This window comes from Denticeps clupeoides, chromosome 16 (assembly GCF_900700375.1).
Source record: "Denticeps clupeoides chromosome 16, fDenClu1.1, whole genome shotgun sequence".
NCBI classification, from domain to species: domain Eukaryota; kingdom Metazoa; phylum Chordata; class Actinopteri; order Clupeiformes; family Denticipitidae; genus Denticeps; species Denticeps clupeoides.
This window is the reverse complement of record NC_041722.1, coordinates 3,137,988-3,160,367: the sequence shown is the minus strand read 5'-3', so window position 1 is coordinate 3,160,367 and position 22,380 is coordinate 3,137,988.

Here is a 22,380-nt window from a genome sequence, read left to right as displayed (position 1 = left end):
CTCGTAGTTGTGACGGATTGTCCAGGGATTGCCTCATTACACTCCACCATGCCATCTTGCCGCATTCGAGCGGCTGGCTGTGGAAGGCCAGCGCAGGAGAAGAGGAGAACTGGACAAAGGGACAGGAGCGAGGTTTATCAGCCCCCAGCACCCATCCACTGCCGCACAACAAACCTCGACTCCATCGTCCAATGAGACGAGCGAGAAACCTCATCCATCATCCGAACTGGATCGTCCAGCTGCACCTCCCTCGCTCTTTCTGTCTGGCCCAATTCCAGTTGAGAGAAATCAAGTGCGGCTGCACTTCCCCTGGCCAGATGTGCTCATCCCTTTTTTAGAACGGTGCCATGGCACGAGAAATCTGGCTCTTTAATGATCTTCAATCACAGGACTTCAATCACACATTCAATTTTACATTTACTGTACACACTGTACATAATTTAAACAATCTAGTAGGTTTTCTGTATAATGAAATTGTCTTTATTGTCTGAAACATCCTTACCTGATCCTACTACCCAGGAATTCAAAATTGTGAGTAGCTCAAAAAGGTATTTTACAGTGTAGGACTGCACAACAGACTCATTTTCATAAACCTATATTGAACCTATATTGGCCCATAGCAAAAGAGGAGAGTGTGAGTGTGAGTTGTTCATCTTCACTATTACCGTGGCGTGCCTGGCAGCTGTTATCTTCTGCCAAAACCACATGTTGCACCAGCGTTATTGGAATACAAATGGGAGAATGATAAAGGAACGGCAAACCGCAGCAGACTTCCCTGTTTTCCATTCCTTTAGCACTCTATATCATGTGTTGCAAATGTGCATTCTGTGTTGTTTTCCCTTCAGAGGTTTTCATTAAGATAATACTTGTCTGATTGAGGTTTTGCATAATGTATTAAGCAATGCAAGTTTATTGAATTTGAATGAAAGAAATCTATTAGTAATTTTTGCAACGACATGACAAAGACAATTAGATGCCACTGGGCACCAGCCATCTCAACACACTACACACCAACAGACTCCACCACAAATGTCTTGGGGTATCTCTGGTTCACTGTTGCAAAAGGTTCTGGGTCTGAAATGTTCCCACAAAAAACGTTTGGCTTTGAGAAGTTAACTGTAGTCCAGCAGGAAATAGAGGGGAGGTTAAAGGTCACAGGTTGGTCCTGACACTCACAAAAACCCCAGGCTCTTACTGGCAGCATTAATAAAAAAATCCACTTCTGTTACAGAGCTCCCCTGCCTTGGAACAGCCTTCCTGCTAATGTACGAAACTCAGAGACGGTGTCAAAGTTTAAATCCAGGCTAAAGACACATCTTTTCCATCAAGCATTTCCTGTTTCATGTTCCTGTCATTAGAGCTGCTGATGAGAAGACTCAGCATGAAACGTACCTTTCACTCGAGATCAGTTTCTACTCACCTCCTGACCTGTAGCTGCCGGATGCACGTCTCGCTTGACATCATGCCCCGCCCTTTTCTCCAGTTGTCGTCGGTGTATCTCCCTCAGCCCCTGCGTAGTGTTTGTACAGTATCGCTGTACACAGCCAGCACCACCGAAACGACTACAGATTTAGTGATCTTCAAATAGACCAGTGGCATTATAATGAACATGACACTGGACTAAGCAACTACTCTGTACTGTCCATCACCTCCAGACATGGACAGATGCTCTATACTGCACTTTGGACTTTTCCACCACTACAACTGTTGGACAATTTTTTCTTGGACAAATCATCACCAACCCTGCAATGACACTGCAGGCTCACTCCACCCTGGAAGGGCGTCTCTGTATCACTCCTTCCCAAAGTGTTGAGGGGGTCAAGTGCAGGGTCTGTCGAAGCCCACTGAGACATACGGTATGTGATTTTGGGCTACATATGAAATAAATGTTGTCCAGTCTGCTTTGACAGGTTTTTCTCTGACCTTTATGTTCTTTACACATTCAAACCTTGGCTGGAGAACAAATGGTGGAGATGAAAACATTTTTAGATTTTTTAATTAGGGATTGGTGAGTCCCTCACCCACACACACACACACAGAAAAACTCTGGATCTGCTCTGCAGGTGGCTCTGAATAAACACCACCCATTTGTGCACTGCTGCACTGACACAAACACACACAAACACACACCACCCACTGTGCATTCTCTGCTGTTGCTCTGAAGACACACAACAAAATCACACACACACACACACACACACACACACACACACACACACACACACACACACCCCACCCACTGTGCAGCAGCTACTGCTGCACGGACACACACATAACTACATCTAACATTAATGAATACTGTACACACACACACATTCACAGAGAGCTTAGAATATACTGTACAAAAAAACCACACCCCACCATGTCAATTTCTTGCTCATGTGACAGAGGGGAGCAGAGAAGAGAAAGATGAATAAAATAAAATGGACTCTTTCAAAGAGTCTGAATAATGAACAGACGAATATGACAAGCATGGCAATAATAATCCCTTCCTCTCACATTACTTACAATCACAGCGGAGACCCAACCCCTTTATTCAATTATCATACCAATCTACTGCCATTTACCATGGCCCAGTATGAATTATGCATCATGCATAACTTAACGGTTGCCAACAGAGATTTTTCAAGAAAACACACACGCACACACACACACACACACACACACACACACACACATGCACGCACACACACACACACACGCACACACACACACACACACACACACACACACACACACACACACACACACACACACACACACACACACATCTGCCTCAAATGCCAGCATAATGCATTCTTAGTATTTCAGATCCCTTAGCTATAGTGGTTCTCAGTAGTGTCTGTTGTGTAAGTAAGCAAGGCTGCGATACTCTCTCATAATTGAGTTAATCAGTAGTCATGCATTATTTACCACTGATGGATAATCCCTTCATTCTTCCATCCTGCCTCTAATATGCAGCGTTGTACCCTACCAGTCAAAAATTTGGATGCACCTACTCACTTCAAATCTGAAGACACAGGACTACAAAATATGACACATGGGCTCTTGTCTTCACCACCCTAAGTTGGACAACGGACACAGTTTCCACCAGTCCTGAAGATTTAACACTTTCTCATCATTCACTCATGTTAATGAGCATGTCATCAAGTGGCTTTTGAAGATGAAAATAGTGAACAAAGCAGCCATGAAGGTAAAGAGATGCGACTTTGAAAAAACAGATTAATCAAACATACTTCACTTTCTCTTCATACAACAAATACTAAATATGTGTCTTGTGTTGGATTCTTCAAAATGGCTCCATCTTAGTCTCCATAACCACAAAAGAACAGGTGTGTCCAAGACAGTACATCTTACTTAGTTATAAATCTAATTGTGCCACCATAATCCATGGTGGTGTCAAGGTTTCTTTTTACATGAATCCAATAGGTCTTTATAACAGTATAAACATTTATACTGACTTAGCAGATATTTAGCTCACACTCCAAATGATTGCTGTTCTATAGAATAATTTATCCTCCAGTTCTCTTTTCTAAGTCACGTCTTCTATGGAACTGATTCTATATTGCTCCTGGTTTATAAATCATTGAATAGTTTTCTTCAGATATACAGATTAACTGGATTAACTGTTTCAGGTCAGCAGCTTGTGCCCAGTATACGGATCCTGTTTTGAGCACTTTGCCTTGCATATCAAAACGTGCCAACAAATAAATCTAACTCATTTTTTAGCAACTTTTCTGCAATATAATGTTTATGAAAAGATGCAATTTGAGGAATGAAAAGGAAAAGTGAATATATGTTGTTATTTCATATTCAAAATGTTCCATTATTCCACATGTTTATAGAACAAAAAGCATCATACGTTACTTAACCAGCAATGTCTGGACAGCCATTTTGAAGGCTAAATTGTTTTTTATGCCTCTTCCTTTACAAAATGTGCACAGAAATGTAAATAAAAATGTAATTTACGTCATATCAAATTTATGCTGTAGCATATGCAAATGTAAAAATACAGTGTCTGTTAAGCACAAAGTGCAGCTGAATGTTTCTACATATGTCCCAATTCCTCTGTGTTTCGTCTGATTTGGACGTTGATTAGAACCCCTTTCTGATGCATCTGGAAAGTTCATGGCTGATGTCACTTACGTGTACACATGTAACAACAGTGGCATACAGACTAGCAATGAACATCAGACTCATGTCATTTCTGGGCGGGTGTGTGTGCAGGAGTTCTGTGTGTACTTTTGTGTAGCTGTGTAAATCCGTGCATGTGAAAGTCTTTTTTTATTGAGCAATTTTGTATCGTCTCTTGGGATCCTGCGTGCTCTGATCTCGGAAAATCTCGTCCGCGGCTGTCGGACTGATTCAGACCAATCACATGCAGTCAATCAGCTCGGCTGTGCTCTTTCCGTCCCCCTGTCCCCCCGACCACTGTCATCTCTTTCCTCCGCCAGAGTTTATTGCTGATTGTGCCTCTCTCACATCACTCTGCATGCCTATTTTATATTTATATATTCCATCAATCGATCTATTCTTCAATTCTCACAAAACCCTGTCTTTTTTGCTGTATCCTTACAGAAAGATAAAGATTTAGTTTGAAAAGCTAAAGAAGCCAAATTGATTTGTCTTGTTAATAAGGTCAGATTATCACACAAACATCTGTTACACGTGTATTAGCCTTACAAATGAGGTTGCTCCACCCGGCTGAAAACATAGGGAAAAAGGCCAATCAGAAATCTGAGCTGTATGTATATAATATTTATCATATAACACTAGCAAAACCAAAAATATTTTAGCATTGTCATGATGTGTTTAAACCAAAGCAACTTGCCATCAGAAGATTGTATTAAAGTAAAAAAACTATTTACTCATAAGCATAAATTAGACAACTAATATTTTTTAACAACTGCAATGAGAAGTAAACATAATAAACAAACAACTGTTATGTTTTACTTTTTTCAGTGCATCCAGACACAGTAAAAAGTGAACGCTGGTTAAACTTAACTCTCACACCTAATATTTTAGTATTGACGTCATGTAAATAAACCAATCAAACCTGCTGTAACCTGTTTATTTACCTTACGGCAATGCTAAAATATGAGGTGTGACAGATTTCTTAAAAAACATTTTACGTTTAGCCAGTGTTCCTTTTTTAAGTGTATATAACCTGGGCTGGTGTGGTTTCATGTGGTCTGCGACTGAGGCAAATTCTCTGAAGCACCTTTGGAGACGGCTTACGGTAGAGAAATGAACATTCATTTCATGGCAACAGCTCTGGTAGACATTCCTGCAGTCAGCACGCGAACTGCACGCTCCCTCAAAAGTTGTGACATCTGTAGCATTGTGCTGTGTGATCAAAGTGCACATTTCAGAGTTTCCTTTTATTGTGCCAAGTCTAAGGCACATCTGTACAATATTCATGCTGTCTAATCAGCATCCTGGTTTGCCAAACCTGTGAGGTGGGATGGTGAAGTGCTCACTAACACAGATTTAGACAGATTTGTGAACAATATTAGAGAATAATGGGTCTTTTGTGTACGTAAAAAACGTTTCAGATCTTTGAGTTAAGGTCATGAAAAATGGGCGCAAAAACAAAAGTGTTGCATTTATATTTTGGTTCAGTGTGTGTGTGTTTACATTGGTAGATTCTCACTAAAGGCATCAAAACTATGAATGAACACATGTGGAGTTATGTACTTAATAAAAAGTGGTCCGGACCTGAACCCAGTCGAGATGGTTTGGGGTGAGCTGGACCGCAGAGTGAAGGCAAAGGGGCCAACAAGTGCTAAACACCTCTGGGAACTCCTTCAAGACTGTTGGAAAACCATTTCAGGTGACGACCTCTTGAAGCTCATCGAGAGAATACCAAGAGTGTGCAAAGCAGAAATCAGAGCAAAGAAACTAGAATATAAAACATGTTTTCAGTTATTTCACCTTTTTTTGTTAAGTACATAACTTCACGTGTGTTCATTCATAGTTTTGATGCCTTCAGTGAGAATCTACCATCGTAAATGGTCATGAAAGATAACCTTGAATGAGAAGGTGTGTCTTTACTTTTGGCCTGTACTGCATATGTATGTATATATATGTGTGTGTGTGTGTATGCATGCATGCGTGTGTGTATGCATGCGTGTGTGTATGTGTGTGTGTGTGTGTGTATATATATATATATATATATATATTCATATATATAGATACATAAACACTCACACATATGTGTGTGTATTTGTCTTATCTAACATGGCAGGAGTCTTATCTGGAGTGCGGACAGTTGAGTGTGTATTGATCTGCTGTATGTAGACTGCAGTAGGAGCGGTTCATGCCATGGTCAGGCACCTTCTACACATGTAAGAACCCTGGGGAAAGTATAGCACCCCCCACTATGACCATGCATGGACAAGATCAGATGTGAGTGTGTCTGAGAGAGTGTGAGGTCAAGTGTATGAGATGGATATGCATCACCACAGTCGTGATAACAAACTGTGGGTTCACACATGCTGCTCTCTGGTAGACAGCGAGCCATTGGAAAGGTGTGTCAGGCCTGAGGTGATATGTATGTGTGTGTGTGTGTGTATTTGTGTCAGGAGGGGACGCTTTTCACCTCTAGCTGTAATGGACGGTGCGAGTGAATAGCGCTGACACTACCCAGGCTGGGAGGGGGGCTGCCAAGCGTGTGAGGCTGCCTCTCTAATACATCTCTAATACATCTGTCTGGTGACACACACTCACACACAGAGCACAAGAAGTCCAGAACAAAGGGGAAAGGGACAAGTGTGTGTGTGTGTGTGTGTGTGTGTGTGACTGATCTGTTTACCTCTGTGAGACACACAGTATGCGGACAGCGGACAGACAGGAGCCATTAAGGTCACTTTCTCTGCTTAAGCTGAATCTCAGACCAGCCATCACCTCTCTCTCATTCCATCGCTGTCTATCTCTCACTCTCTCTCACACACACATGCGTGCTGGCTCACATTATGTGCCTTGTTGAGACAGGACCAGAGATCAGCTGAGCCGCTGTGTTTCTGTCAGCGAGGGTTCAGTCTTTCTGATGCAACACGCTCGAAACTGACTAGCACCTTACGGAGGACACAATCCATCACCAAGTACACAAATATTTACACGGAATATGAAGAAAATGCTGAATTCCAGATACTGATACCTTCACTGTCTTCATTAGGTATTAATGTATTATGATATTACGGGTTCAGAGAAATTGAGTTTGTGGATATGCTGAAAATCTTTGTCCTCAAGGACATTGCATCCACATGCCTTGCATGCACAATATCTGTGTCACTGTGGCTTGGGATGTGCAAACACATGACAAGCGTTGAACACCACCAACACGAGAACCAGTGAGAAATGCTGAAAAGGCCAAACAGGTCAGTGCAAAAAGAGCTTACAATTCATTATTCAATTCATACAATTCATACAATTCATCACACAATTCATACAATTAATCATACATTTCATCATACATTTCATGGCACTAAATGCAATTCTAAGTGTGTTGTGTTGCTGGTGAAAGGTCTTAGGTTTTCAGGAGAAACTAGATACCTTTTTTGTTGGTGTTCAATAGTTTTTTCCTCCAAAAATAGCCATGCTTATTAATATGGTTACAAACATTATTAAATATCCGGTTTCTTTCTCATGTTATCTAATAGTGCCAAAATTCTGATGAGTTCAGGTCACTTCGTGAGGGTGCAGTGCCCACACCACACCGGCAGGTGGCAGTGTGTCACTTACTGGTTGGTCCCCTGTGGTAGAGTGGACCACGGTAATGACTGCAGACAGCTGGAGAGACCCGCGGTGTCTCCGAGAGACGCGGCCAGCGCTCCTCAGAGCTTTGAAAGAGTTAATAGGTTACGGCGATGGGACCTGAGCGAGTAAGCAGATAGAAGGGAGGGCGGCTGCAAGTATATCTGATTACGGAGATGCCAGGCAGAGCTGGACTCATAAGCATTCAGCTTTTCTATCGATCAGCCAGATTAATGGCCATTGACCCGCACCTCTGTATGTCCAGGTTGTTGAAGGCGTGCACCGTCCAGAATTCCTGTTGATTGTAATGAGGCTCTGGCTGAAGAAGTGAGGTCACTGGTCAGGTTCGACCTTGGCTGTGCACTTGAGCCTCCATTCAATCTGTTGTGAGCTGATGAGTTTTTATTTTCTCCTTCTAGCCTATAGAATGGCTGCATTTGGCCAGGCACCAGGAGATTTGTCATCTAGGAGGATATGCTCGGCGCTGGTCCCTCCCCGGGCTGAATTCGTCTCACAGCTGCTCTGCCTGGCAGCAGAGTCATCGAACTGGGAATCCTTGCCGCCGTCCAGGTGGAGCGCAGCGCAGCGCAGCTGAGAAGCAACAATACACAGCTACATGTAAAACACACAGAGCCAACATATACATCTCAGCATTTCCTGCTGCAGTCACCCTGGTCACGCCAGCAACTCTCCTCTGATCCAACAGCACTGAAGTGACTGAATCACCCACTATAACCCATGTAGAGACCCTCAGTCTGCCTGGAAATATGCTGCACAATGTGTTGGTGGTTTCTGCAAAAATCCACCACACCTCATTCAACTCATTCAACTGAGTGATGATGAGGACAGAAGTTGAATCCGGTAAACAGAAAAATGTGCAGGACAAGAGCCCTCCAAGACCAGGGTTGGGTGACCCCTGTTGTGATAGGGCGATACCTACTACGATCTAACTGCGGCTTTCAGAAAAGCACAAATAGAAATTTTATTTCAATATGGTGAATCCACTCTTTTAAAGCGAGCTGCACTTTCCAGTTGCAACAAAGCAGAATGCATCGACACACTTTTTGTTTTGTTGCCAGAAATATGATTGTTTTATCCTCAAATTTCATCCGAAGATGTGCCAAGATGCATGTGCCTGGAAATCCCATGAATACGTAGATAGTACATCCCTAAACCAGAAATTGGTTCCATCATAACAGTTCTTGACAAGCCATTTGGCTGAAATATCAACTTCCAGCACAATCCACTCACTTTGGCAACAACGCAGCCTGAATAGCATTTTTACAATGCATTATTGATATGTAGAAAAAAAATAAGAACACTTTATTAAGCTAGAACTATACAAGAATATCTAAAATATATAATACTAGAAGAGGGATTTCTGCATTTCTATTCCCTCAGACCAGCTTTATCAAACTAATAGGAAATATGTGAAATACCACCTGACACAAGACCTTATTGTTTGATTGTTTTATCTTTACGAGGCATGTGCTGGCTTGCTACAAACCACATCTCTATGTTCTTGTACAGTGACAATAAAGGGATCAAATGACGTGTATCTAACATAATAACATTTAAATGAGCAAAAACTCTCAGAAAAAAGGAGAGGATCATTAAATGCCTCTTTGGCCTGTGGTCAACATACAACTTCAATACAATATAGGTGTGACATAGCTATAAAACCATCAAAATGACAAATAACCAAACATGACAAACATGAAAACTAAGCTGGTGGAGAAATTAAACAGGACAGAATTCACTTGAAACTAGTCAGTCCGGAAGGCTGTACACACTAAAACACAAGAAACACGGACACATTTTGTTATCTAGACCCGAGGAGCCTTGAAGTTGATAAAGTAAAACACATTTTTACATTTTTGACTGGAAAAACAGAAATTAGGATGGTACGGTAATCAAGACGGGGTTATTACGAGAGCATGAACAAAAGCAGTAAAATGTGTGCGAAATAGGCATGAAACGCCACACATTCTTTGTACTTGCCAGAATAAAACAGGTTCTGATTGTAAGGAACTGCATTACATTACATTTACATTTACAGCATTTATCAGACGCCCTTATCCAGAGCGCCTTACAATCAGTAGTTACAGGGACAGTCTCCCTGGAGCAACTCAGGGTTAAGTGTCTTGCTCAGGGACACAATCGTAGTAAGTGGGATTCGAACCCGGGTCTTCTGGTTCATAGGCGAGTGTGTTACCCACTAGGCTACTACCACCTAGTAGTAACTGCAAATGACAGACAGTGAAATCTCTGACACTTGACTCATCCAGCATAAAGATCTGTGCATAGTGGCAGGCGGCGTTTGATTTAAAAGTGCCTTTGAGTTGAATGAAGGTGAACGGCGCGAGATCAGAGGCTGGATGGATCAGATAGGGTAACCTGTCTCGCCTCCTTACAGACGGCCTGTTATACTTGTGAAGTGGCTTTCAACGGTGGAGGGCAAGAGCGGGTTTGTTTGCCACAAACTGCTCTGTTCAAAGGCAGCAGCGGGATTCATCAAGGGGTATTAACCTTGCGTTTCTCGACAAGCTCCTGAATGCGAGGACCCGGGGAACGGTGACATGATGGAGAGATGCAGTAACCTTTACACTGACAGAAATAGAAGAGAAGGACAGTGACAGAAAGACGGAAAGAGAGAAGGCGCAGATGCCATCGGGTCACAAAAATACATGAAATACATAAATCACTGGAGAGATGCAGACCGCGCAGCATGATATTCCGGATCATAATGCCAATGGTGTTTCCAGCACTGGGCCACTACTGGGCTTTCTGCGGACCTACGTGCATTCAGGAGATGTGGGTGTAGAGTAAAATAAAGCGGACAGGGGGATTTGCTGTGCAAAGACAAACGGCCAGAGATGACGTTCCTGGGGGATGCGGGGCTTTGTGGGGATTAGGCCGTCTGTGGAAGGGCTCTGTATGATGCCAGTGAACAGTGAACAGTGGTGGAGGCAACTCCAGAGCGGAATGTGGCCTTTTGGGAGCTGATGTGACCTCCCGACACACACACACACACACACACACACACAGTCAATTCCTGCATAACTCGAAACACTACCTCACATCGTAAGTCCCATTTCCCTTCAGCCAGCAGACAGCTGGGCAAACACTAACCCTTATCGCTTACCCACAACCCCGAAGGGCCTCGAGTCCCCGCTTTCCCCAAGCTTTTTCCACGGTTACACCTCACTGGTTGAGGGGTGGGGGACTGGACTGCTAGCCCACCCACGGCTCCCCGGTTCCGTCTCCGACCTTCAGGAACGCTTCGGAGTTAAGAGGTTCGGCAAATAGACAGGGTCACACAGCGCCACCCTGGAGGGGTCAGACACATGTCTGTGAGAATGTGGCATAAATGCCATTCAGATGAGCAGAAAAAGAAGAGGGGGGCTCAGTGTTATCACAGGGCACAGTGGGAAGAGAGGGAGAATGAAACAGGGATGGAGAAGTGCGGAGGAAGGGAGGGATATTATCATGTCAATCACGTTTATTGATATGATAACAAGGAGACAGGGAGAAAGGGGGAAATGAAAAGATAAAGGACAAACAGAAAGTGATGGGAGGGGGCATGCCAGTCATGTTTATGGAAATGATCAAATAAAAAGGGGCTGAGATAAAGGGTGAGAGGACAGGAGGAAAAAAAGAGTAAAGCACCCTACAGCCAGATCTTCTAACACACACAACCCGATCTAGTACAGCCCACTTTATTATGGCTAACAATGTTGTTATCTGCATATGACATATGAGATTTAATCCTACCCCACGCAGCTGTACTACTGAGTATCCCCAAAACAGACCCCCAAAACTGGACATACAGCTAGCTACACGCTACAGAGACTTTATGCACAAAACACAGTTCATTTACACACATACAGTTCTACTTCTGAATATACTCAACACACCCTTGTTTACCACTCATATATATTTATTTATGCCATTTATCAGACATGATTATCCAGAATGACTTACAGTCAGTAGTTACAGGGTCAGTCCCCCTGGAGACACTTAAGTGTCTTGCTCAGGGACACAATGGTAGTAAGTGGGGTTTGAACCTGTGACTTTGTGGCCTTCTGGTTCATAGGTGGGTCTCTTACCCATTAGGTTACTACCACCCCTACCCAATATTCAGATCAGATGCAACACATACACACACACACACACACACACACACACACACACCTCACAAACAACAACAACATTAATATATTATATAGCACATAATCACATACAGTATACTTGAATGGGCTTTGACAGGCCCTACAGTTCACATCCCGCACACTTGACCCTTCTGCACACAAGGAAATACTCCACTAAAAAGAAATCTAGTAGAGAGAAAAAAGAAAAGAAGAAACCTTGGGAAGGAGTGATAGAGACACCCTTCCATGGTAGAGTGAACCTGCAATTGGTGTCAGTCTAGGGTGATGATTTGTCCTAACATACCTATTGTATTAATAAGTACACTCAATACATATTAATGCATACAGCCATGTCTGCCCATACAACCATTTTACACCAAGAAAACTCAGAAATGTCCTACTGAGTATACACAGCATAAACCCATGGTTCTATGGTTGAGAAATCAAATACACCCCATATGTCCTGCCAACTGATGTCTTCATTCCTGTGGTGACTGACTGCCGTGGCCCAGCCTTTTTACTCCGCCCCCTCACCCCTTACCTCTTCAACAACCTGTACTTCAGAATCACTTCCCACACATTTCTGTAGCATAAAACCGCAAATCATCACGTCAAGGGTTTTTCAGCAGCTCGCCATCAAGTCCTTCTGTACCCGCCTGGGCGCCTACCCAGTTCCTTACGTCTTTAAACATTGAATCACGCTTTATAATGAAGGTGCACAGAGAGTATCCTGTAGACACACACACATAAAATATGCAGATGAAGCCTGTGTCTAATCCATTCTGCAGTGACTGCACTTCTTAACCTTGACTTGCTTTTAGTCCAGAGGCTTATATAATCTTGCCACTATACATTTGCATTCATTATACGTAGAGCTGCACTTTCAATCCCCTGTGGTGGCGCTTTTCTTGAGACGCTGGAGGTGTGTATGTGTGTGTGCATTTTTTGTGTTTATTGAGGAAGCGTATAAGAATAATAAATGAAGCAGCATGGCTGAAGATGCATACATTTATACATTTATATTTATATTTATATAAATCATGACCGTCACACATTAAAATGAGAAATGAATATGCATAAAGGAATTAAACAACCATGATTGTAATTTGTGTTTTGGATGAAAAATGTTTTAGGACAACTTGCTGGTTACCATGATTTACAGAACATGCACTTCATTTTTATTGTGGCCTCCGACATTCATTACACAGTCTCATAATCACAATAACGTGTTACACCAATACCGTAAATTGAAATATTCTAATTAAGTATGATGCTTATTTGTACCATCGTAATATATTGTAGCAACAACTGGCCAGCCCTGCCACCATGATTACCAAAAGCCACCGCGGCCTGGTATGCCACAAATGACATCTTATTAGCATCGTGACGGCGTTGAAGGGGACACCAGGGCCAGTTCATTAGCAGTGCATGTAGGAGGTGGGTGGAGGGACCTGCCACGGAGACTCAGAGTTCGCCGCATCCTGTTTACATTCACCTCGACTAATGAATTAGGAGGGGTCAGAAGTGAGATAGGGGACGACTTTAACCCTTGTGTTTCTGCACCAGACAAGAGTTTCTATAACAGAACGTCAGTTAAAGGCCTTCCTGGACAAAGCCTACACCCCCTGAAAATTATTCTTAATGGTTTGACCTTGCTGTGCATTCTGTACTCCGACTGAGGAGGCTGATGTTTTATTTTAAAATATGTTATTATTATTAAGGTTATTTGGCTCTTATATGCAATGCAAAGAAAATGCATCACAGAACTTTCACTTCAACCCATTTAGTGATTATTTAAATATAGACAGAGTGTCACAAACAGGAAATGCTTAAGAAACACTTCAGGCATTGAAATGACAGTTTGTTTAGTAAAAAGACATTTTTATTAAATATATATAGGCATTTCTATATATAAAAAAATTAAATCACAGAAGAGACCCTGAAAATGAAAACGACCCCCTGCTCCACCCAGCACAACAAAGACCAGTGCAGAAGTCAGGAATGCTGATCTAAGGTAGATTCCCACACTTAATCACTCAAGCTGGGATGCGAACAATGCACAATGCGGCCCCAGCCCCCGCCTCCCTTACAGGGGTTTACAGCCACACATCACAGTTGGGCCGTATTGGCACAGCATTGTTCAGGTGACGCTGGGCACATGTGAGTGTCCTCCAGGGAACACCATGTGACTGAGCTGCAGCCCAGCCACAGAGGCCATGTCCTGGGGTCTAATTAATGCCGCATAGCGCAGAGCCATATGTCCTCGAGTGATGGAATCTGCAGGAATATATATATAAAAAACAAGAAGATGCCAGGTCCCATACTGTGCTATCAATGTTCCATCTCTGTGGCATTCTCTCCATTTCCTCCCTTTCCCACCATTCTTGGGTCTCAGAAATTCGACCTTGACACAAAAGAGCGTGATTAGACTTCTAGAAATCAATACTTAAAATGTCACAGTCGATCAGAGGAAGAATGAATTACATCTCTGTCTTGTCATTACAGCAAGCCAATTTCCAACATCAAGGCTGGAGGCAAACATGTATTTGTCTTTCCCTGTGGGGACAAAGGACCCACACTGCTGACACCCAATCCCCCCCCCCCCCAGAACCACACACACAAACCACCATGGCCCACCGCTGTCACCGATCCATACCCAGAGCTATGGGTGCGCTTCCTTTTATTTGTTTAGTTTTTTCCCCGCCATGTCGATCGCAGACTGCGTGCATGGATCTGATTGTGGTGTTGCTGGCTCCCCTCCCGCTCCGGGCTGTATCCTGCTTCACACACCACTGGTGCCATGAGCCCCGGGGGTGGTGACATCAGAAGAGCACTGCAGTGTCCCCTCCCCACTACCACGCCACGATTCCATATGGGCCTCATGCTCTCTCTTCTTTAAATACATTCAGAGGTATCCTAGAATGTTTCAATTATGAGTATTAACACATTTTTATGCCGGCTTCCCTTTCTGAAGTAACCCTCCACATTTACCCGGGTTTTGGACCGGTACTGAGAAATATTCTGTCACGTGTCCCTAGTGGCTATTTTTTTTTAATCTCAAGACCTAGAGAACAATAAAAAAGTAAAAACAAGCAATTTAAACACCTACATATACAAAAGGTCTTTAAAAACTCGTCATAGTTCTGTTTTTAATAGGCAGCAAAGCTGCAGAGAATGATTGAGAAGCAGTTAGGCGCCCTGTCTGTGTATGAACTACATGCATGTGTCGAGCTCACCCCAAACCATCTCGATTGGGTTCAGGTCCGGTGACTGTGGAGGCCAGGTCTCCACTTTTTATTAAGTACATAACAATCCATGTGTTCATTCATAGTTTTGATGCCTTCAGTGAGAATCTACCAACGTAAATGGTCATGAAAATAAAGAAAACACAATGAGAAGGATGCTACATAGACAATGAAATTCTGTAGGTTACTTAATGGGGCAATCAGACAGATACAGACAGTAAACGGTAGTCAGTGCCGTACAGACGGCAATGCAGACAATATACAGAGTTTACACTATAGAAGGCCAGAATATCTGGTAGATACTAGACATAGTTATGGACAGCAATGCCGCAGAGTTTACAGGTCATTATTGTAGCATTTATATATATCTGAATATGTATATATGACCCTGCAGGGGAATATGTAGATACATTCATATATTTACATTTACAGCATTTATCAGACGCTCTTATCCAGAGCAACTTACAATCAGTAGTTACAGGGACAGTCACCCTGGAGCAACTTAGGGTTAAGTGTCTTGCTCAGGGACACAATGGCAGTAAGCGGGATTTGAACGTGGGTCCTCTGGTTCATAGGCGAGTGTGTTACCCACTAGGCTACTACCACCCTATATATATTGCACATTGTCTGAGATTATGGCAAATCACATTTGTTATTGTACATTGTGGAATTGATATCAGTTTGTGTGTATTTAGTGCAATGATGGCTTGTCTCTGAGTCTGTTGGCCTAGTGCTGATGGACCTGTAGCGCCTTCAAGAGGGCAGGTGGTTGAACAGGCCATGAGCAGGATGTGTCTGGTCTCTAATCATCCCCTCGGCTCTGTTGAGGCATTGGGAGGTGGAGGGGAGGGGGCAGCCAGTGATTTCTACCAGTGTAGTCTGAACTACCCATATGTGTGAGTATGTGTGAGTGTAATTGTGTGTGTGTGTTTATTATTGTGTGTGTGAGACACCGCATGCAACTCCCTCTCTCCCCTTCCGAAAAGGTCACACAATTTATTTCTCACGAATGAACTGGAATGTGTTTGTGGGGCAACAAAGCCTCCCTCCTGACTCACAATTCTCTCACCGTGGCCTTCAATTATTCTGCTTTTCCCTCCTCTGACAGAAAAAAAGAAAAGATCTGGGATCCAATATATGAAGTCCGGGGTTGACTCTCCGGTAGCTGAGAAATGAAACCCACACAGACATGGAGACAGTGCATTACACGGGGTCATCACACCTCACCGGCCACTTTATTAAAGACACTCAGCCTCTACACACATCTACTGTATGAAACTGCATGTCCTTATTGCATAACTAAAATGCAATAAAACCAGGGCCCACTGAATACTGTTGCAGACTGTAGGCCAAATGTTGTCATTTTCTAGTGAGGTCAGTTGTTAAGAATGTCTGTCCAGAAACTGATGACGGATGAACTGCACATTAACTGTAACTGTGGGCACCATTACAGCGGACCAGTGACTGTAATCACTTTCTGCATAAGTCCTTTACAGACTCAGAAATCTGGAAGCAGTAAAGAAAGAAAAGAAAAAAAAAAGGAAAATAAGGAAGACAGGAGACGGAAAAGGGAATAAAGTTGCTCCATGTGACTCTTAACCTCATCTCTCTGGGCAGCTCCCTTTGAGCTTCTGAAAGCTGCGAGCCTCTCCCCCCCAAAGAAAAAAGACAGCTGTGGCCCTGCGCTCCAGGGGTCTCCTCTCCTGGCTGTGTCTAAATTATGCCAGGTCAGTGGGGTGGAGGTCGCACCAGTGGGTGCTTGGGTTTCACTGCTTTTTACGGCCGGTCTGGGACCTGTGCATGTGTGAGTGTAAGTGTGTGTGAGGGAGTTGCCAGGGGTGTGTTATGGTTTACATCTGAAGGGATAATGAAGAAATCACACCCACACACACACACACTCACGCAGTAAAGAATATGACATAACTGCAACACAGTATGGATATGCCATCCAGGTGGAGAAAAACTGGCTTTGTCTGAAATGACCACATTTATAAATCTGGTTGAAATTATAAGGAATCTGTTTTTGGCTTCACTGAAAAAACTGAACACTGGCTAAAATTTTTATTAATCTGTCACACCTAATTTTAGCATTGCCATAATATGAATAAACCAAACAAACCTGCTGTCAGTGGCATTATAGAAAAGTAATAAGTAAATTAGAAATCTTAGATTAAATGAGCAAACTAATATTCTAATGAGAAAAAACACATCTAACAGGCAACAGCTACGGTTTTCTTTCTTTCAGTGCATCCATACACTGTAAAAAATGAACACTGGTTAAATAAACCAATCAAACCTGCTGTAACCTGTTTACTTACATTACATCAATGATAAAAAATTAGGCATGAAAGATAATTAGCCAGTGTTCAGTTTTTTCTACGACATACTACATGTATGCATGCATTTATGGAAGACTAAAAAAGGCTTTTGTCTCTCGGAGAATAAAGAGAACAGTTCGAGGCTTGAATCTAGTTTGGGTTGAAATTCTGTTTAGACAGGAATGCTTTGAGAAAACAACTGTTAACATGTCATTACTGAATATTAAAGGGAGCTGTCTATGGTGCTGGAGTGGTAGGCTTTTTATGGTCAGAATGAGCAATTATGGTAGACAATTTTAAAAATCTCATAGTGTCACCCTATTAGACAGTTAAGAAATCAGAAGATAATTGGGGCGACTTTTTGGGCAATGTTGCTGATCAACTGTTCCCTGGACTCTTTTCCACTGAGCCTGAGCCACACCATATCTACATGAATGATTCTGCTTGTTATTTAGCACATTCTGAGAACATCCAGGCAGAATGCATGACTACATGTGAGCTTCTCAATTTTTCTATGAAGATTGTAGTGGGTCAGCTTCAGCAGACCATGGAAAAAAGAGAAGGTTAGAGACATTTAGATAACGTGCTCCCAGATTATGACAGAGATGTGAAGTTCAAGTGAAAGTAAATGTTGTATACATGCACAGAAAGAAACTGAAGTGCTGAACAGGAGACTGGAAGCCCAAAAACACACACGTATGGGAAGGTGTATCAAAATAAAAGCGTTGCAGAATAAGTAGTAATGTAGGTTGGGTCTTGCTGGAAGGGTTTGAAGGTCGGTGGCTGAGCAGAAAGGAGGCAGTGAGGTGGGAGGCGTCACGGACCAAGTGGGATTCCGCTGGTCTTGCTCACATAGTTTAGGCAATAGAGGCAATTATTAAAACAGAGAAAAAACATTTTAAAGCAATTACGATTGACCGAAGAATGGAAACCCAGTCACTGGGTTTCTTGGTTGCATCCGGTGTAAAACTTTTGCCGTGACAGTTGTATTTATATTTACAGCATTTATCAGACGCCCTTATCCAATCAGTAATTACAGGGACAGTCCCCCCTGGAGACAATCAGGGTTAAGTGTCTTGCTCAGGGACACAATGGTAGTAAGTGGGATTTGAACCTGGGTCTTCTGGTTCATAGGCGAGTGTCTTACCTACTAGGCTAGCCAGACCGTTCGATCTGCTGTGGCAGAAATGATTTTGATGAGTGTACGTTTAACTGTTCCTATCTACGTAGTGCCTCTCTCCCTGGCAATGGATTTGCTCATATCTGATTGGTTCTTGCCTGTGTCTCCTGTTTGGATGCCTTTGTCTCACTTGGTTGCCAAGTGTATCTTCACTTTTATGTTTTTCCAGAGAGCCCAATCCCGGACATGGAGTACAGGGCATGGACCCACCCAGTGTGGGCCCAGAGAGAGTGGTGATGTGTGGCTGTAAAGATGCACTACTGACTGTAGTGTAGATGCCCCGCCCACCTCTGACAGGATGTGTGGATGGAGGGGTGTTGATGTGTGTGTATGTGTGTGTGTTGGGGGGGTGGATAAGAGAGTGGCTGAGATCACTGCTGCATTAAAATACAGTTCATACTATAAGACGCCCTGGGGAACGTGCTGAGCCTCCGCCTGCTGACAAACAGCAGTGTTAATCTTGTTACCTGCTGAGCGTTGCACACACACACACACACACACACACACACACAGAGACACACACACACACACACACACGCGCGCACAAAAAGGGAGAGAGAGAAGGAAAAAGAGGAGGAGGGACTCAAAGATGAGATCGAGGTAGAGGATATGTATTCATGCATGTGAGGAAGATGGAAGAGGCGGTTTTATAAAGACAGAAAGGCCTGCCGTTTATTTTTGTTTTTATTGTTTCTATCAGTGGTTATGGTTGTGCTATAACTCTCAGCGCCTTGCCAGCATTTATTTATATTGCGCTTCTCGCCAATAAAGCATTTCTTTGTTTTTCGGCTTTAAAGGATGCGTGTGTATCTGTGCACGTGCAAGTGTGTGAAGCAGAGCGAAGGTGACAGTTTTAAGAGTGCGACTCCTCCGGTGTCACTCGTGATAAATGTTGCTGCGGTCGCTGCTGTGGTCCCCTCATCCCTGGAGCTTGGGACACATCACGGCTGTTCTGACACACCAAAACGTGTGGATTTCACATGCTAAATATTCATCGGGCTGCATAACCAACATTTATTTACAACTTTTGTATAACTGACCATCTGTGGCATATTTGTTTTAATATTGTGCTCGTGTCTGAGCAGAAGGAAGCACATTATTAATTTCTGTGTAAAAGACTTATTTCAACAGGCGATGACAAATGTTATACTGATAAAACATTGGTAGAACAATGTCACCGTCACTCTATCATTTCCAAGACTGGATAAACTAAAAGCTTTCATCATTACAGCAACTCTGGATTCTGGAATTATTAGGATTAGGACAGTTTTTTTGGAAATGAGCGCCACAAAGTATTCCAGCTATTCAGATGGTGAAGATGTATCCAAAAAACCAGTACCAGTCTGTAAAATATGTTAAATATATCAGCAAAATGATTCATAATAGAACATATGTAACATATATAACTATTTAACTGTACTCTACATACAACAGGAAAGTAAGATTAATAAAAAATTAAATATATAAAGGTGCTACTGACATAAAATTCTTAACAGGTGTCGGTAGCAACCCTTCTAATCCAATGGAACAAAACTGGGACAAAATATTGAACACAGAAAGAAAGGAAGGCGTGGAGAGTAGCTGAAATCTATCAGCAATTAGAAGGCAGTCTGCCACTTAGTGCAAATTAATATCAGATTGTTCAGTCCCAACTGATGGCCTATCAGTTACCAAGGTGTCACATCAGATCTTGTGGTGGATTAAACCGAAGAGGTCTCTTCACATTCTTATTGTTGCAAAACATACTGATGTCATTACAGCCGTTGAATACAGAAAAAATTCAACTCTCGCCTATAAACCAGGGCCCAGTTGTTCAAAAGTAATCCAATGAGATTTTGGGTAACAAATTGTATTCAATCTTGAAAATGGTTTGATCAAAGGGAAAAGAGGGATTCTGAAATCAGATCAGATCACCTAATCCAATCTCAATTTTAATCTGGATTAAACCTTCACTTTGTGTTATTCAAAAGTTTTTCCCATAATACAGGATAATCCTGATCCCAACACAAAGGTGGATTCAGTGTGTATTTCCGGAACAAAATTAAAAGTAAAACTTGAAAATGTATCACAAAAGAATGTTTGCTGATGATATCTTCTTTATATTTTGTACAATAGTTGAACTAGGACAGAGGCAGTGGAAATAAAGTAGGAAATAAGACATGAAGCCTTTCAGGATGCTGATTCAATGTGAGAATCTGGCTATATATAGAAAAAGCAAATTGAAGCGCTTTTGCTGAACAACATTTAGACATGCCTGAAATACTGACTCTCTCTCTCTCTCTCTCTATTTTTATGTCATAAACCCACCGCTGATCCTACAGATATCAACAATTACCAACCAGTTTCTATCCTATCATTTCTTTCCAAAATCCTTGAGCGCTGTGTCTACAATCAGCTATCACTTCATCTGTCACAGAACAATCTCCTGGATCCTAACCAGTCTGACTTCAGAACAGCTCATTCTACTGAGACGGCCCTTCTGGCTGTTTTGGAAAAGCTACATGTGGCCAGATTGGCAAAACTGTCATCTGTACTTATTCTCCTTGACCTCTCTGCAGCATTTGACACAGTTAACCACAAGACTCAATCCTGAAGAGGCTTGGAATTCGGGCCCAGCACGGCAGTGGTTTGCTTCCTTCCTTGATGATTGATCTTACCAAGTGACTTGGAAAGGATCCACCTCTGCCTCATGTAGACTCTCCACTGGTGTCCCTCCAGGCCCAGTACTAGGTCCTGTCCTTTTCTCTCCGTTTCTTCCTCTACACGAGATCACTTGATGAGGTCATTTCCTCACATGAATTATCCTACCACTGCTATGACAATGACACATAACTCATCTTTTCTTTTTCTCCCTCAGATCTACATGCTGCAATGTAAATGACTAGAATATAGTCTGGTCAGATGAGACCAAAATATTACTCTTTGGATGTATTAACACAGCATGTTTGTTAAAAGGCCCTGCATATCACCCCAAAACCCAACAGATGTTTGGAGGTTGGAAAATCATGGTATGAGGCTGTTTTTCAGCACTGGCACGCTTCATATAACCGAAGGAAGGGAGAAAGAAAAAATATACCTGTGATGCCCCGGGTGCCCATACTCCTGATTATGGAGTCCTGATCCATCCCAGCTGACAACAATTAAACTTTAATGGAATAGGACTCCATAAAACCTGAGAAGCTGCACCCAGATGTTGCTGCTACACTGAAGTAGACACTGGGTAGTGTTAGTTCCTGTCGCCCATTGTTTACCCTGGTTTTGGCCCTTGTGCCGTTTCTTTTGTTGCTATTAAATAAAATACATTTCCTTGAAAAATGTCTGATTTGAGCGCATTCTTCACACCTCGGCCGTCCAGCGTGACCATAGATGTTCTTGATAAAAATCTGTGGCAATCTACCCAAATTATGAAGATGAAATTAGGGTGGACCTTTCAGCAAAAGAATCTCCAACACACAGACAAGAAAACTCTCATCTGGTCTCAGAGAAAAAAAATAAAATGATGGGTTGTTGATAATTTAATGTTAATAGCACCTTTAGAAATATATTTACTTACATAATTGGTCATGTGTTCAAACTTACTTTACAACTTATTTAGTACTATGTAACAAAGTATTGTTAAAGCCTATAATCAAAAGTACCCATAAAAACACGTTTTATGAAATAATCACTCTGTAAGGATTTAAGGCCATGACAGCAACTTACAGACTTGCATTTCAATTTTCCACTGTTGC